Here is a 19,333-nt window from a genome sequence, read left to right as displayed (position 1 = left end):
ACCTATACAACCAGATTAGGAATAAGTCATCCTTTATCTTGAGGGAGGTTAATATGAGACATGTAACTCATATTTAAGCTGGATGAAGCACCCTGAAGCTAAAACTAAAACATTTGCATTTGGTCCTTCTATCGCCAGCTTAATCTAAAGAAATAAATTAATCTGGGCATTCTATTTGTGCAGTGTTATATTGTAAGCTTCACAAGGAGATAAAATTGAGGTTATTTTACAAAACTTTACAAATTACATAATGTTCATAAATGGTCATAGTTCTTAATGTCTAAGTACTGTGGTGGAAATATTGTTGATTTACTGCAAGTGTTGCTATAGGAAAGAACAGCTTCAAGAATATTTTCCTTCAGCATATCTATTTCACATTTGAGTTTGCTTTTTTCAAAAAGAGCCTTAAACACAAAGGAAATTTAAAGAAAGGGGGAGTGGAATTGGACTGCTTTATCTTCAGTGGGAGGGGGCAGAGTGTAGTCTATATATTGCAGATTTGCATTAAGCTAGATCTGCTGAGGCCCAATTTCTTCATTGATCCAGCTTCTTAACCCATTCATCAGAAATAGAGGAACTTCACGCAGGTTCTCATTCTTTAAAGTGAACCATTTGTTTGCCTCAGCCTGATCATTGCTGCAACAATTATTTCCACTGGCGTTCTCCTGATCTCCCACTCCACCATTCGCATTAGACTGGTGGCATTCCAGGAGAAATGGTTTTAATAACAAAACAGCCATAGATGTTATTTCAACATTAAGTTATATAACGAGATAACTGGGAATTTGGAAAGGGAATTTAGAATATTTGATTCACATCCTGGTCAAATCCATTTAGTAGTATGAGTTAAGAATTAATTTTCATCCTATGGGATGATGAATGGATAATTCTGGTGATGAACTGATGTGGAATCCTACATGTTTTCCTTAAAAAAAACCTCTAATTCTAGTCTACTTCAGTCTAAAGCCTGTTGTTCTTTAAAGAGAATGACCTTAATTGCTTTTCTTTCATTAAAATCTTCCACCAACTGCCCTGCTAAGCTTGGGCCTTTATGAGTGCAGGCCCATATTCCATTGCAAGGTGTTGAAGTATTATCAAACATAAGTACTTAACCTATGTGTGGCACTTCCTGCAAACATCTACACAAAGAAATTGACTTGGCTCTGTTGCACACTATGGACAGCAGGTCATTGAGGAAACAATGTATTTGCTTTACTGTACCAGTGCAAGATCTTAATTGCTTGTTCATTTGCATTGGAGATGATACTGACATCATTTACGCAACACTTCAACTTCATGTTATTTATATTTGTAGTTGCTTTTGATAAAAGCAGGATTTGTTCTTAATAAAGCTGATCTGAGCCATTCTCTAATGCACATAATTACAAAACCTGCTTGTCTTCCACTGGCCAATCACCCTTCCCAGTACCAAAGAGGCAGCCTTGGTTTTGAGGCTCCTGCCTAATGAGAATTTGATAAGCAAGCTGAAGACACAAAACAAGCAGTTCAAGGTCACTCTCCAGTTTTCACATTATTAACTGCTGTGATTCCAAAGTTGATGCCTGCTGGCCTGTCCTTGCTGTGTGATTGAGTGGAGTTAGTGGGGAATAATGTGAAAAACAAGGAGGTGCTGGGGTAAGATTGGACCTGCATTATTGTAGCCTGGGCCAGGAGATACTCCATATATGTCTCTCAGATTGGGGACCTGGCTATAATCTTAAGAATAGCGTAACGCTATTACAGTGCCAACAACCCAGGTTCAATTCTGGCCACTGTCTGTAAGGAGTTTGTACGTTCTCCCTGCCTCTGAGGGTTTCCTCCAGGTTCTTTGGTTTCCTCCCACACTCCAAAGACGTACAAGTTAGGAAGTTGTGGGCATGCTATGTTGGTGCCAGAAGTGTGGTAACATTTGCAGGCTACCTCCAAGAACACTCTATGCAATAGATGCATTTCACTGTTTCGATATACACGTGATTAATAAAAGTATCTTATCTATCTTATAAATAGCTCCACATAATTTGAAAGTGGCAGAAGGGTGTTGATAGACCTCTTCAGGTTTTTAGAGGGTGATGCTAGTGAACCAATTTTTGCATCCTTTAACAAGGAGTAGGTTACTTTTTTTTTCTTCAATCACTCTCTGCTTTTCAGTGAGATCATCGCTGATCATTGACCCAACTCCATTTACCTGTTGCCTTCTTCGTGTCACTTGATACCATTGGATAACAAAAATAAAACTCATTGCCCAATTTAACATAATCTTTCCTTTTCAGTAAAAATCAATCCTCTCTTATTTTGTTCTCTTACTCAGTTTTCGGTCTCGCCCTGCCTTGTTCTGTTGTAATGACACAAGTGATGATTGTTGCTGTGGTTTAAGAGTTCAGTTTCAGTGGGGTGTCTCAGTATTTTCTAGTTACAATGATGGACACCAGAGTAAACTACCATGGGTGGCCAAAAAGCACATGCTAAATTTGACTTCTTTTTGTGCAGTCCTCAGGATCTAGCTTTGTTGTTATTGAGGTCAATGTGAGAACTGCAGACTCTCCCACAGATGGGAGAAGAGGTGGCTGACAGGGTAGTTTGAGGTGATGGTCTCCTGCTGATTACGTCGAGCTTTTGTGTGCTCCTGATGTACTGCTTAGAGGTTCTCAATATTTTCTCAGATGGTCTGACTCCATTTCTGGAAGGCACTCACTAATTCCACTGGAGGAAATGCTTAAATACTAGACTAGCTCATTCTTGATGGCAAAGCTCACTCCATGGGGAGAAAAAGATTCCTCCTTCAGTTTGTTCTTCATACTGGCCATGTCTTGACATGTCTCACTCACTGCAGTGAAGTCAGTGCCAAAGTGTCCTAGTTCCTGAGCTGGGATAGCAGTATGATGTTCAGGACTGTCACTGTTGGAATTGTTCATGAATGTCCCAACATTCCAGGTTCCCAATTTCATGCTGTGGAGTGGAAATTGCCTGTGCCTGGTTTCTTTCAATATTGGGTAGCTGTTGCACACCAGCTATCACATAGCTTTCAAAGAGCAAGCTCTAGATACTGCGGACCCATCCATGTGCCTACCTTTGTGTAAGTATTAATAAACATACAGCAGAGTCTGGTCTCCAGTTCCCTTGGTCCCCTTTGCTATTGAAACTCTTTCTAAATTAGTGTAAGTGCTGTAATGCAAATAAAATGCCAAATGAAGGCTCCATCATGCTGTTTGAAGAATAGCAGGTAGATGCCCTATCTTAACTAACATCACTAAAAGCATGCTTGTGTAGCCTTGTTGCATTCAAATTGACTGATGCATTGTCCTACCTTGGAAGTGCTGTGAGACATAGTAAGAAATATTTAATAAATATATAACATGCTATGTTGGTGCTGTAAGCATAGTGACACTTGTGGGCTGCCCCCAGAACACTCTACACAAAAGATGCATTTCACTGTGTGTTTCAATGTACATGTGACTAATAAAGAGATCTTATGAATTCTAGCTTCCATTGTGAAGGAGGATGTGCCTCCTCCTTGAAAGCTGTAAAAAGATTTAGCCAAAAAATATTTGTGCACTCCTGTTAAGAGTTTGATTTTTCTCTTACGTTATAAAGCTGCATGACTTATGCATCACAGTTGGGCACCTGGATGCAACGTAGCTCTCAGGATAGATTGTACATTGTATCTAAGCTTCTCCAACTGTGAATCACAATATTTTAGGATTTTAAGATACCTATTGAGACAGAAATATGGAAATTAGAACAGTATAGCTGTCATTCAAATTGTAAAAAGGACTTTTTTTTAATATCACTTCCTACATTATCAGGACTTCCTAAAGGCTTCCCTGCACAGTTACTGCAACTTTAGCAACAGATTCTCACAGACAGCAATGAGTTTAATGGTTATCTATATAAATTGCTGTGGCTGTGATATAAATCTTGGCTATTCCAACTTCAAATGTTGTAGAGGAGTATTTAACATTGACCACAATGACCTGCCAGGGTTCTGGTTTGATGTCTTCCCCAAAAAAACAACTGAGAAATTCCATCAAATACTGCAACATTTATACAATTCCAATATATATTAAAAAATCATGAAGGAAAATTAGGACCATTTAGCAATATCTACCATTTTACTTCTGGATCACTTGTTCAAAAGACAAATCACTGCACAGAGAAGGAAAGCATGACTCATGCTCTTAATTTCCAATGACTTATGCATGGACCACTCATGCTACAGCAGGCTTTGAAAATGTTTTAGAAGACTGCTTCAACATTAATTAGAAGGAACCACTTCTGAATAAGACTCATATAGTGAATATGACATTAGGAACCCAGCTTAGGTGTGTCCTCTTTAATCTATATTCTTACCCCTCATACTGCCCAAATGACCTCCTAATTGTGAATCCAGCTTTTATCTCAACTCTTGATTGTTCAACTAACTCTTGTTGATTGTTCAACTAACCCTTGTCCATGCTAGTTGATTGTGACCATCCCACTATAAACTGACACGTTCCTTAAGATCCCCATTTCCCCATTCCTCAATGGTGCCTTTCACTGTCTGCCCCCTGCCTCCACCCCTCTCAATCCTGACCCCCCTGGATGAGGCCTTAATGCATACATGACTCAGGCCAAAACCTTGACTAATATTTCTTCATGCACTCCAAGCATCAAATAATTTCTAGGTTAATATTTCCAACAAGGCAGTAACCTCAGCACTGCAGAAAAATTAGTCTTTTGGTAGGATTTCTCCTACAAGTACACAAAGGTTACGATGGATTAACCCTGAAATACTTCTGGGCCTTGAATTTATGAACTTAAGCTATGCTGAATTACATTATGTGGTTTCTACATATGTATTAATAAAATGTTCATAGTCTTTTCTCAGTAAATGTTTTCCTTTTGGTGGTTAGCATTCTTGATTTTACAATCACAATAATAAAGGACAGCAGAAGTAGCGTTTTATATGTGGGATAATTTCATGGTGCAGAATCTTTTTCCACAATTGTACAATGTAAAATAACCCTACAAACATACCAGTGTTCTATGGAAAGCTCGTAACTGAGAAGAATGTGATCCTTTGGAAATATGTGTCCATATTTTGATATGGGAAAACTAATGTGTACAACAAATCATTTGCTTTTACATCTATATTTGGAAATATCAATACTTGATCTTGTTTCACTCGAAGGATCAAAAACAAATGCTGCAATTTTGCATGACGTAATATGGATTCTCCTAAAATCTTTCACCGACTCATGCACGCAAATGTAATGTGTGAATTCATCAGCTGCAACAGAGGAGGGAGATTGCAGTCTCATTGCAGAGATTGATAAAAAGGTCCAATTGCTGTTGCATTTTGAAACATGGGACAAACTGATCACAATGAAAGGATTGTATTTGGACTTACAGAAACTGTTTGATCAAATGGCACAGTTAAAAAGTTAAATGAAGACCAAGGCTCATAGCATTAGAGGTGAAGTTCAGGCATGTATAGAGATATGCCTGAAGATCATAAAGTAGAGAGCTAGGCTGAATGTATGTTTCTCATGTTTGCAAAATATGGATGTTGTGTCCCATGGATCTGTATATTGTCAGTATGTCACTTGGACAATGACATAGATAGTCTAATACTAACATCTACTCACTATTTTGATCTAGGGTGCCAGACAAACTGTGAAGGTGAGTACAGGAGCTATAAGAGAAAGGAGATAGTTTAGGAGAATGTGCAGTTAATGTGGTTCAAATGAAATAATACAATTTGGAACAAAACAGAAAGAGAAGGAATGCTAAAATTCTCAGTGGAATGAACGTACAGAGATATCATTAAAAGTTAGATTACAGATAGAAGTAGTTATAGAAAAAAAAACTAAACAGTTTTCTATTTATATATTGAAGCTTTGGGTGAGAATAGAGTTGATGATAAACCAATATAACTCATTAACAGGAAAGTAAGTAATAAGCATAATCAATTCTTCAAAAACTTCATTAAATTTGTTAAACAAGCTCTTGCTTTCATAAATCCATGCTATTTCTTTTTACCATATTGTAGGTATCTTTGGACATTTTCTTCTCTTCTGAAAAGCTGGGTGATTCAAATAGTACATTGGAAACCTATTGAGGAATCCAACTGCATTCAAAAGGCAAGAATATGCACATACAGTATGTCATTGATGTTTATACTCCTTTTAAAATGCTTACCTTCTTTTTGAAAAACAAATTAGAGAGATGCAATCATAGCTATAAATAAGAATATTGACAAATGATACTTATTGAATCCCAGAAGAAGTTAAATTGTATAGATAAGCCAGACTGATAGCTTGATTATTTGCTTCATGCTTTTGAAGAGCAGTGAGAAATTTCATAGTAATAGCTCCTTGAAATTTTTCCTTGTATTTATGTTCTTCCAGTAGAAGGTCAAATTATTAGAAAGTCAATGATGGTACAAATTGAACATGACCCATGTAACTTGTAGAGTTACAATCCTTCCATATTCTTTCATGTCATCATTAAAAATTAATGACAACATTATATCCTAGCTGTGAAGCTCTTACGTGTAGTACTAAATTACACCAAAGGTTTTATATTGGTTTTATAAACAGGCACACTGTACAAGGGCAAAGAGGTTGTGATAAACTTGTACAAGGCTATGGTGTGATTGTGGAATGCACTGATTTTACTTCTATGTCCCACACAATAGAAAGGACAAGAAACCTTTGATAAAATAAAACGGGGATTTATATTTATAATCCTCATATGGCAAAGGCATGCCCTCTTCTTCTGCTTAATTACAGATCAGCAGTGATCAGAGCAGCAAGACAGCAACAGAGCTGATGTCTCACAGCTCCACCGACCTTGGGTTAATCTTAACCACCAGTGTTGTCTGCGTGGAGTTTGCACATATTTCCTGTGACCACATGTGTTTCCTCTGGGTGCTCTGGTTTTCTCCCACATCCCAAATCGTCCACAAGAATGGAGACACAAAAAATTCTGCAGACGCTGGAATCTGGAGTAATTCACAAAAAGTGCTGAAGGAGCTCAGCAGGTCAGTTCAGGTGTAACCCATCCCTTTTGTACAGGTCATACCCTCCCCAGAAGAGATCCCAATAATCAACAATTTGAAACCCTGCCCCTTGCACCAACTGCTCAGCCATGCATTTAGTGTTAGGGACTGAAAAAAAAACCTACAGGGAGAAAAATTCATGAACAGTGCATAAGAATAAAAATCTGAGAAAGTGAAGAAACAGAATCAAGAAACATCTATATGATTCCAGAGTGCTGTTAAATTAGTTATAGAAATACTGAAACTCTTAATCGATTTCTACAACATCATGGATAATGATTCATTGCGTTCTCTCATGAGGGGACATGTTCTATAACCTGTAGCCTGTTTAGGCTTACATCACTGCAATTGGAACCTATAAGGATTAGAATCATTGCTGTTTGGACATTTGTGATTAAATCATTATTAGTAAAAAGATTTTTTAGTTCATTGAAATGCAAGGGAAAAACACAATTAAATATTTGAGACTGAAAATAGCAAAGTAAGTATTGTAAAGATGTCTGATTGAAATAAATACAAACATGGAAGTTTGTCCATTTACTGGATATGGAGCTGTCCAAACAATTTCCAGTACTTATGTCCTCGGGGTCTGGCCTCATAGTGTACTGACAACTGCTTCGAGCTTATAGCATTGAAGCAAGAGAATCAGTCCATTTGCTCAATGCCGGAATATTTCCTCGCATTTCTTCAGTCAAATGAACTAAGCATGGACTTCAAACCAAGACAATTCAATCTTATTACTCTCTCTATGAGGGGAAAAGTAATCTTGAATTGCAACTTCCTTGGCGCAGGATCTTACGAAGTAACTACAGCTGGTCTCTGCCATTGCTCCAAATTTGCTGCTCAACGTGGCGTCAGAGAAGACACTCAGCCGCTGTATTTGATTTCAGCTGCTGTGATAACAGTGAGGAGCAGGTGGTATATCAGGCACAGGGATCTGCCAGAATTGCTGCCCTGATCAGGCAGTCATTGATTGTTAGCAACACACAAAACACTGGAGGAACTCAGCGGGTAAGGCAGCATCTATGGAAGGAAATGGACTGAAAGATAGAAGGGACCTAGCTAGATTGAAAAGGTGGAGGAAAGGGGTGGAGCAAGAGCCAGCAGGGGATAGGTGGGTCCAGGTGAGGGGGAGGGGTGATAGGCAGATGGAGGAGGGGAGAGTGGGAGTAGCGTCAGAAGCTGGAGGTGATAGGTGCAAATGATAAGGGGCTGCAGGTGATCTTCTGAGAGGTTTCCACTCCCTCAATGTGCAGCTTGTTATGGACAAGAGAAGAATCTCCTCATGCTGAATATTCTGTTTCCAGAAAGCAAACATGGTTCCTTCATTCTCAGGTAGACTGCACTGTCACACATTTTTCACTGCCAGGGACAGATACTGAAGATAGGGGCTACCATTTACTACCCTGATTGCTCACAATAGTTGTTCCTGTTCATAGCAGCCATAACTGCATTAGTACCTGGATAATAGTGGTACATGTTTTCAGGTGTAAACTACACCAATGTCGTTTCACTGGATTTTGGCCAGTTTCATGATTTTTTTTTGCGAGCAACCCAATTTGCTGATGCTTTAGCACACTAGAGATAGTTGAAATCCAATTTTTAGGTCATCTAATTTGCATATTTCCCAATTTTCTGGCAATTAATTCATAAGTACAAGTTCAGGAACCATGTGTATCCAGCAACCGAATTTCTGTCAAGGAAATATACCAAGGAGATAGCTGATTAAAATATACAATTGTTTTCTCCTTTGGTTACCCTGTCTGAAAGTTATTGGTTGGAAGTTCTGAAAATATCATTGGTTCAATGATGGATTAATCCTGTCAAAAAAACTGAGTACTTTTACAATGTGCATAATGCTATCTATTTGCAAACTAATGTAAAAAAACAATTTCAACTCTGACCAGGCTGACATAGCCCGTGTGGAAAAAAAAGGTTGAACACCCTTGTGCTAAAAAAGTGAATTCTGAGGACGGAGTGAAATTAATCTTCAAATGCATCATTTATTTGAGAACATGGATGGTGTTGCAGAGGCTGGTAGAGCCACACATTCAGCAGTCTGCTTATCAGAATAGTAAGTGCTTTCCGCCTCTGATTTTTGATCCAATAGCACCTATTGTGGTTCAGACAGACTTGGTGATGGATGGCTAAGCCAATAGTACCCTGATGTTTGCACCTTTTAGAATTGAAGGAATTATTGACAAAGCTGAGAGAGCTTTTTTCTGATACAATAGTGTCAAAGGTCGGCATGAGCAATGTGTTTAGCAGATCAAGAATGACACAGTAATGGAACACATGGAGAGTCAAAGGTGATACAGTTGCATTTTAGAAAGTGCGTCTGTAAGTGATTTGGAAGAGAAACGTGTTACAGGAATGCACACAGAAGAAAGAGGAGCCTCAAAGGGTATGGAACGTGGATTGTAGAACATACAAGAATAGTTAGAGATGTCTTAATGGTGTTAGAGATCACGGGAGCAGGGCGACATTGAGAGATGCCAAGATTGAGAGTGGGGTGTCAACGTGTGTTAGAGAATTTAAATAGAGGGACAACTTTAGGAGTGACTTCGAAGGTGGGAGCACAAGGGAAGCAGACCTGCAGTTTGAAATCACTGTAGATGAGGAGACAGTCAATGCAGAAGCTAAATGTGGAAGGAAGGAGGATACACTGGTGAAAACCATTGGCTGGGGTTCTTCTCCAAAGATTATATAATCTTTATTATCATATAATATATTATCATATATCTTTATGATCATATAATCCAAGTTTATATTGGAGTTATATTGCCATTCCTTCATTGCTGTTGGAACAAAATCATGGAACTCCCCGCCTAAAAGTATTGAAAAATGCCTTTATCACAAGGACCCCAAAATTTCTGCCAAACTTCTGTTGGGAGTTTTGAAGATTCTCCCTGGAGATTCTACACCAACATTATTAATTGAGGAAAGAGTGCTTGGTATGGTAGAACGTTAATATATTCCTCTGATTGGAATGGTTAGGAAAGAGCCAGCACCTTTTACTTTCTCTGCAAACATTACATTCTTCACATTTCAAAGCAATGTTTTATGGAGAAGAATCAGTCTGTGAAGCATCTGTCCTCATCTGTAATAGGAAACTGCTTTAACTTATTGGTTTTACAGAGAGATTTAATTTTGTTTGACAATTAGTGCTATATTGCAGGTCATACAACATTGAAACCAAGATGTTATCAACATCCATATGTGAGCGTTGTCAGTATATGCAAAATATTAGGTACAGCCAGTTGAGTAGCAAAATTATTTCAATCTTGTTATTAATGTTAACTGGGTTCCAATATTTCAATTAACTATGAATTCAGATCAAACATGTTCTGTTCAGGTAGAATCCCAATGAGCCTGGTGGAAAGCTTAATATTTTTCCCTCACACAGTCTAGCGAACACATTGAATAAGTTTCCAGAACATGTTGTAGGTTTGGTGTTAATTGGTAATTGTGAATTGGTTTCCTGCAGACCAATACAAGTTAAATCAAGAAATTCACTTTTTTTCCAAAGGTGAATTAGGACTAGCTAAATATAATTATTGGTTATCTCAAGGGAAAGGGAAAACCTGTGAATGAAGAAATTACTTTGTGATTAGATGGAAATATTTAACTTCTGAAGGATCTAGATCTGTTGAAGTAGAATGATCGATGCACTAAACGCCTTTGTGGAATAACTTATCAACGATATTTAAAAAGCAACAAGATAGATTGAACTGTGATCTGCTCAGCAAGTTAGACTTTGGAAACCACTTTAGATAAGAGCTATAGAATAGAATATAGCTGTGGTCTGGGGTAGAATTTCCTCTGTATTGGTGTCCCAACCTGAAGTGAATTCTCTCTTGTGATTCCATTCTGGCTCAATTGTGTTCTCCAGGTCGAGGGTCGTTTCCTTGTTATTGAGACTCTCAGTGGCTTTGGGGTTTTCCATCAGCTGGCAAAAAGTTAGACCTATAGTTTAACTGCCTGCATCATCTTTAAAGGATAGATCACAATGTTTTTGCAATTGGAAACATGTTGAAACCAAATGAACAGTGTCTGATGGTTTTGTGGTAGGGAATGAAGCACATCATCATTCTCCAATCCCAGTCACAACTTCTGTAGAGATGCTACTGGTAAAAGTAGAGAATGGACATCGAAATTATTTGACTCTAAGGCCAACTAAAGGAAGCAGAAGGAAACCATTTTGGTAATCAGTCCCATCTGTGCCATCCTTGAACAGTATCTCATTGTTGTACTCGTCCAAGCACCTGATCAGGCACGAGGAGATGGTCTAGGCCTTGCATGTCAGTTTCTGCCACCCTATTCCTTGCAATTTCAAACTCCTTCTTGGAAATCTGTAAGGGTTCTTTGAAGCAACTTCCTTTCAGGAATTTATCAGCCTGATGAAGACTATTTTCTCACAGCTTATGAGATTTCTTCATATTATTCACTTAGGAGAATAACCAGCATCAGATAACAATATCCCAAAAAATGTATGACCACAAGTAGTACTGGAGGTAACTAGATTGTCTAAGGAGAGGAGCTTTACATTCAATAAGTATTATGGGCAACATTTAAGAAAGTTTCACAAGATGCTGTTCCTCCTTTCTGCAGAAAATTCTTGGGGATATAGTGAGGGAAAAGGGACCAGATGTTTTCCAAACCTATCTGAAAGTGAATGGAAAGTTTTGTAAACTTTTGTTTTCTCTCTTCTAGCTGTAGACTATGTGATGTGCATATATATTTGACCAGAATCAATGATCCTGCTGCCTTGAAAATAAGGATTTTAAATCACAGGTAGTCTGGATCTCACATTAAGTTACACATAGGGAGTTACAAGTGAGATATCCACTGTAAAATTAAGGCCTTGCATGGAGATTTGATCATCAAAGTCTTTTAAAATATGATATTCTGGAATGATTCCAATGGATTATATTAAATCCTAATAAAGTTGAACATTATAATTTGCGCACTTGCAGGTTTAAATCCATCTTTGCACTGCCTCAGCTCACTTTGACTTCTCATCTCTATGGCTTTAGCTCATTCATTCACCTATTTATAATGAATTATTTAATGATAGGAAACTGCATTGCACATACAAGGTAGCACACGAAAGAAAATTTCCTCTATGGAAGGAATGAATATCTATCTAGATTATTATAATATGAAACTCCCTGAGCCAAAATCCGAAGGATACATTTTACTGTTTTCAGTAGAACCTGTTGAAGTATCCCACAGAACTGCTTTATTATGTACCCACATAATTATAATATTGATTTTGTTCTACTTGCTGTGAGAAAAGTAATAAAACTGGTCCTTGTTTAATAACTAAAAGATGAATAATTCCAATAATCCCTTCATTAGAGTGGTAATTCCCTTTACTTCTACAATCATCAATTGATTTATAGTTTGTCTACATCAGGTACACAAATACACCATCATACTGGTGACATTCCAGAGACTATTTAAACTCCACTTCACATATAAAGTAATCCCATTTCATTGTTCCCTATGTTCTTGCTGTCTTCCACTAGGATGATTGCTACATATCCATCTTTATGAAAATTTCATACTCTAGTGAGTACAGCTGGTGCATCCCTGCTTCTTCCCTGCTTAGCTTTAGAAAGATACAAATCACAAGATTAAAATGTCTGTCTATTATGCAGTCAATATGCTCTAGTTTTGGTACAGTACTGTCATCACAACTTATAATATTTAGTATTTTTCATTTTAGTTGATAAATGAAAGTGATTTCAATAATAATCTTGATGTCAATAGAGATATAATAGTCAACAATAAAACAACTGTAATTTTGATTAAAGTTGGTAGGTTCCGTTTATAATGGATTATAGGTTAATAGGCAAAACTCTTGCCTTACTGTGCACTGTGTGTGCTCTTATCTTCAAAGTTTTTTTTAACCATAGTCTTTTCTCCCAGGAATTCTCAATTATTGTAGATATTGTTCTTGAAATCCTTTTGCAATTCTACATTCTTTTCAGTTCCATTATTTTTTTGAAAGAAAAATGCAACAATCATTCCAATGCTTTTGCAATTTTTGTAAATGCTTAAAATCCATCTTTAATATATTTATTATTTTTGTAAACTCTACCTTTCTTGGAGTGTTATTTTTAGGTGGCCACCATTAGGGATTATTCTGGAGTTATGAAATTATGGAGAGCAGATATTAATTAAAATGAGAACCAGTCTTCAGGAAATAAAACCTGTTCATAATTTAACTTCAACTGATACTTTAAGGCTATTGAAACCAACTATTGGGTGTGGGACATTCTCTGATTCCGTACCATTGAAACTACGCAGGGGAAGACAATAGATGAATGTTCATGTTAATTGGTGCTTATTGAAAACTTCAGGATGAGATCAGGGCCATCTCCTGTATTAACACATTGTTAAAAGCGTATCCCTGCCACTTAGTGCGCAGTTCAGGACAGATCTGTTTTGTCACTTAATATTATGACTAGTTTTATATTCAGGAAACCTCCCAGATAACTTTGACCCACTGCAATTTGCCTACCACCAAAACAGGTTTACAGTGGATGCCATCTCCCTGGCCCTACACTCACCTCTGGAGCATCTGGACAGTAAAGACTCCTACGTTAGACTATAGTTTATTGACTACAGTTCTGCCTTCAATATTATAATTCCAAGCAAACTTATCACCAAACTCTGAAAGCTGGGACTCAACACCTCCCTTTGCAACTGGATCCTTGACTTCCAGACCAATAGATGCAATCAGTAAGTATAGGCTGAAACACCTCCGCCACAATTATTCTCAACGCTGGTGCCCCAGAAGGCTGCGTCCTTATCCTCCTACTCTACTCCCTATACACTCATGACTGCATGGCCAAACTCCATCTACAAGTTTGCAGATGATACCACCATAGTGGGCCGTGTCTCAAATAATGATGAGTCGGAGTACAGGAAGGAGATAGAGACCTTAGTAACAAGGTATCATGACAACAACCTTTCCCTCAATGTCAGCAAAACAAAAGAGCTTGTCATTGACTTCAGGAAAGGGGGTGATGCACATACTCCTGTCTACAACAAAGGTGCTGAGGTCAAGAGGGTTGAGAGCTTCAAGTTTCTAGGAATGAACATCAACAATAACCTGTCCTGGTCCAACCATGTAGACGTCACGGCCAAGAAAGTTCACCAATGTCTCTACTTCCTCAGGATGCTAAAGAAATTTGGCATGTCCCCTTTGCCCCTCATCAATTTTTATTGATGCACCATAGAAAGCATCCTATCCAGATGCATCACAGCTTGGTATGGCAACTGCTCTGCCCGAGACCACAAGAAACTGCAGAGAGTTGCGGACACACTCAGCACATCACAGAAAGCAGCCTCCCCTCCATGGACTCTATCGACACTCCTCATTGCCTTGGTAAAGCAACCGACATAATCAAAGACCTCACCCACCTGGGACATTCTCTCTTCTCCCCCCCTTCCATTGGGCAAAAGATACAAAAGCCCTGAAGCACATCCCGCTGTTATAAGACTATCGAACAGTCCCCTTGTACGATGATGGACTCTTGACCTCACAATCTACCTCGTTATGGCCTTGCACCTTATTGTCAGCCTGCACTGCACTTTCTCAGTAACTGGAACACTTTATTCTGCATTCTGTTATTATTTTCCCCTGTACTACCTCAATGCATTATTGTGATGAAATTATCTGTATGGATGGCATGCAAAACAAACTTTTTCACTGTACCTTGGTACATGTGACAATAATAAACCAATTTACCAATTTTAGTCTTTTTTTTCAGCCATGACTAAAGTCGTCATAGATCTTTAATCTACAGAACCTGCATTGGTCTCTGAAGATGATACACCTGCATGACTTTAAAATACAAAGCTTCGTGGACTCAGAGATATGCAGTCACGATTGAATTTACCATTTGGCCTTCCCTGATGCTGACCTTCCATCATGGAGCCATATGTCTCTCACACTACTGGATAAGGCAATGTCAAATATTGTTATTGAATAAGTCCACATTCAAATTTTAATAATGGCCTAAGTAGGTTGGCTTCTGGATCTGGTTGCGTAGTGTACTAAGTACATAAGCAGCAGATCCAGATCTGCATTCTGTATTGTTTTACTTTGCACTACTTCAATGCACTGTGTAATAAATTGATCTCTATGAATGGTATGCAAGACAAGTTTTTCACTGTACCTTGGTACAAGTGACAATAATAAACCAATTTCAACTCCAATGCCCAGTCAACCATAATTTTTTTTACAAGTAGAAGAAATTTCTGTTAGTTCTGTTCTAAGAGGGCAAACAAAAGTGAAGCATTCAGATCGACTTGCTTTCCTCAGTGGGAGACCTATGACCATTAAGACACTAAAAACAGTAATATGAGAAAAGGTTTATTTGGTACTTAATGCCCTTTGGTGGAACTTTTATCTCAACAATTATTACTCTTTACTGTTGAGGCAAGAAAACTAGCTATAGGAAACCTCCATTGGATTGCAAGACAAAATAAAAGTTTTTCAATCATATCCACAAACATTATCATCCATTCTACCCAGGCTCAAGCTGTTGGAAAGCTATTTGTTGCATGATGAGATGCTCCAGTTTGATTGCCTTCCTGATGACAGCACAGCCTCTTGGCTATCAAAAGATTTTACAGCCAGTGGTTTGACCGATAAGTGACAAAAGCGATCACACATTTCACTGACAGCTTTTCAGCATCAACAGCCAAAGTTAGAACAACAAGAGCTAACATTCCCATCTATAATACTTGTTTTGCTTTCTTCATCAGGTCAGCTGATGGCAGAGTATGTTATTTAATATTTTGTTACTTGTAAAAAGCCATTCTCTTTAATGCAATCTGTAAAACAGTATATTTTCCAAATAGAACAATCTTCTTATACCGTTCAAATTTCTCTACTGTGCTTTGACAACACAACTCCCACTTTACAGTAATGCAGTGCCTCTGATGAAATTGGGTACTGTAATTCTGCAATGAGACCCATCCACTTTGAAGTTTCCTCTTGATTCAGTAAGCTCATATTATTTATTTGATTTGAATTTTGGTAAATCATTTTTCATAACTTTCTAAGCTGATGCTGATGAGTTATTTGACATTGGAAAAATATAATTTCCATACCTTTCCATTTCAGTAGCATTACGTTAGAGATAGAAGCAGAAGTCAATTAAGAAATTTGAAAAGCATTCTGAAGTAGCAAATTAAATGCTAATATGCTGTTTGACACCAGTCTGCTTTCAAATAATGAAACTTATAAGTACAACTGAAAAAAAATCAACATCAATCCTAGCAATTTAAACAGAGGATTTCATTTGTGTAAGGTAAGTTTCTGGCTAATTTTTAAGAAGTAACAAGTAATGGGATAAATCCCAGTTGCCATGACAACAGGAAAATGCATTTGTAAGAATTCCCTTTTCTAAGATTGTGTCTATGAAGATTTCATTTTGATCTTGTAAATGTGCACTTTTACGTTTTTAAAACTACAAAATTTTAAAAACATGAAAGTGTACATGATCAAAATGAAATCTTCATAAACACAATCTTGATGACTTTGAACAAAGCAAGCAGAGATCCCCCACTTCAATATTGGACATTACATATCAAAAACTTCTCTGCTCTTTTCTTATCTGGATATACACAAGTGAACAGGAAGAGTCAATTAAGTGTTGGAAGCAATCTCTGTAACATTCATGGGCGGAATGGGTGTGTAGCAGATTAGGGATTATGCCCAGTAGATTTCAGTATGCCTGGTTGATCAATTGAAATTAGACAATGTTTGCCAACATTAGACTGATTCAGGATTTGCCAAATGGAAGTTGACAACTGTGTCAGCAGCCCTTAAAGGTCTGCAGATAAATTTTAAAAGTACTGAATGTGGCTGTTGTGACTGACTAAACTGAGCCACACGGAAACTGTAACTGGGAAATATCAAAGTCTTTATTGAACACAGCAGCTCTTCTGGGGAGAACCTAGAATCATCTCCCACACAATGTTTTATGCTTTTTGAACACAAAGACAATAATAAATTATCAACTTTGGCTTCAATGGTTATAATCACGACTTGACTTTAACATTTTGAATGTAGACAGGTAATTTTGCAGAATTACGTATTTACAATAGTAGCACATTCTAACTAGCAGAACCCCTTTGAATATTCAATATTAATGACTGTGCAAAAACTTCTGAGCACAAACTCCAGATGCTGCAGTATTAAGGAATGGCTCCCTAGAATTGAAATTGGTTTATTATTGTCACATGTACCGAGGTACAGTGAAAAACTTGTCTTGCATACCATTCAAATAGGTCAATTTGTTACACAGTGCATTGAGGTAGTACAAGGTAAAGCAATAACAGAATGCAGAATAAAGTGTAACAGCCACAAAGAAAGTGCTGTGCAGGTAGACAATAAGGTGCAAGGTCATAACAAGGTAGATTGTGAGGTCAAGGGTCCATCTTATCGTACTAGCGGACCATTTAATAGTCTAATAACAGTGGGATAGAAGCTGTCCTTGAGCCTGGTGCTTTCAGTTTTTTGTATCTTCTGCCCAATGGGAGGGGGGAAAAGAGAGAATGTCCAGAGTGGGTGGGGTCTTTGAATATGCTGGCTACTTTACCGTGTCAGCGAGAGATATTGACAGAGTCCATGGAGGGGAGTCTGGTTTCCGTGATGTACTGAGCTGTGTCCACAACTCTCTGCAGTTTCTTGCAGTCACAGGCAGAGCAGTTGCCATACCAAGTCACGATGCATCCAGATAGGATGCTTTGTGTGGTGCATTGGTGAAAATTGGTGAGGTCTGTGGCCAGGTATTCTGTGGGAAGTGACCCACTTCTGGACAGCTTTCCACCCGCTACAAAGTACAAGGACAATGATGGTATACTCTCTGCTCACCTGGATGACAATAGCTTCAACTATGCTCAAGACTGAATTTTTTGAGGAGGTAACAAAGAGTGTTGATGAGGGCAGTACAGTTGGTGTGAATTACATGGACTTCAGTAAGGCCTTTGACAAGGTTCCACATGGGAGACTGGTCCAAAAGGTTAGGGCCCATGAGTTTCAGGGCTAGTTGGTGAATTGGATCCAAAATTGACTTGGCAAAAGGGAGGGTTTTGTTTTGATTGGCCTCCTATGATGAGTGGTATTCCACAGGAATTGTGGAAGAAAATTTAAAGGATTATTAAGAGGGTCAAACCATTTCTACTGACAGCTGTCTGTCCTTGGTTAACCACCAACTAACTAACCTTATCTAGCTTGCTTGTTCTCAAAGAAAGACATGGGAACTTGTCTTTCTTTGGAATCATTGTTTCATAATCTATCCTAATGCTGCAGGCAGAGTAACTTTTAAGCTGATAGGTACTTTGGGTTTATCGCCTAGAACATGCTGAGAAATTTTTGTAATTGTGTAAATGCTTTTTTGTCACGTATATTTTAACTATAAAAATGAGTGTAATCCTTTGTTGAGCAGAGTTTCGGAACTCCGCTTTTAGGAGTCTGAGCTCTCCATGATATCATGCTATAATATAGGCTTTCTGAAGCAGATGCCCTCCAGGTTCGAGTAATCCTTTTCAGCAACATTGCTGGGATATATATGTGAATGATTTGGATGTGGCTGTAAGAAGGCATGATCAGTAAGTTCACAGATGGCACAAAGATTGCTTGAGCTATTGAAAATGTGGAGGGTAGTCTTAGGCTATAGGGTATTATTGATGTCTTGGTGAAATGGACTGAGAAATGGCAGATGGAGTTTAATCCTGATAAATATGAGGTGATGTATTTTGGGGGTACTTATGAGGCTAGGGTATACACCATAAAATGTAAGTCCCTGGGAAGTATTGAGGAACAGAGAGACCTTGGTGTACAAGTCCAAAGATCCTTGGAGGGGCTGCACAGGTAGATAATGTGGTTAAGAAGGCATATGGGATGCTGTACTTCATTAGTTGTGGCATTGAGTATAAGAACAGGGAGGTTATCCTGCAACTTTATAAAACATGGGTCAGACTTCAGCTGGAGTACTGTGTACATTTGTGGCCACCACACTATAGGAAAAATGTGATAGCACTGGAGAGGGTCCAAAGAAGATTCACCAGCATATTACCTGGGATGGAGCACCTCAGTTATGAGGAGAGACTGGAGGGGCTAGTGCTGTTTTCCATGGACCAGAGGAGGTTAAGAGGGATATGAATGAGGTATGTAAAATTATGAGGGGTATGGAGAGGGTAGACTGCAGGAAACGTTTTGCCCATATCAGAGGTGAATAAAACCAGAGGACACAGATTAAGAGTATG

The sequence above is a fragment of the Pristis pectinata genome, chromosome 5 (genome assembly GCF_009764475.1).
Source record: "Pristis pectinata isolate sPriPec2 chromosome 5, sPriPec2.1.pri, whole genome shotgun sequence".
NCBI classification, from domain to species: Eukaryota; Metazoa; Chordata; class Chondrichthyes; order Rhinopristiformes; family Pristidae; genus Pristis; species Pristis pectinata.
This window is presented reverse-complemented; position numbering follows the sequence as displayed.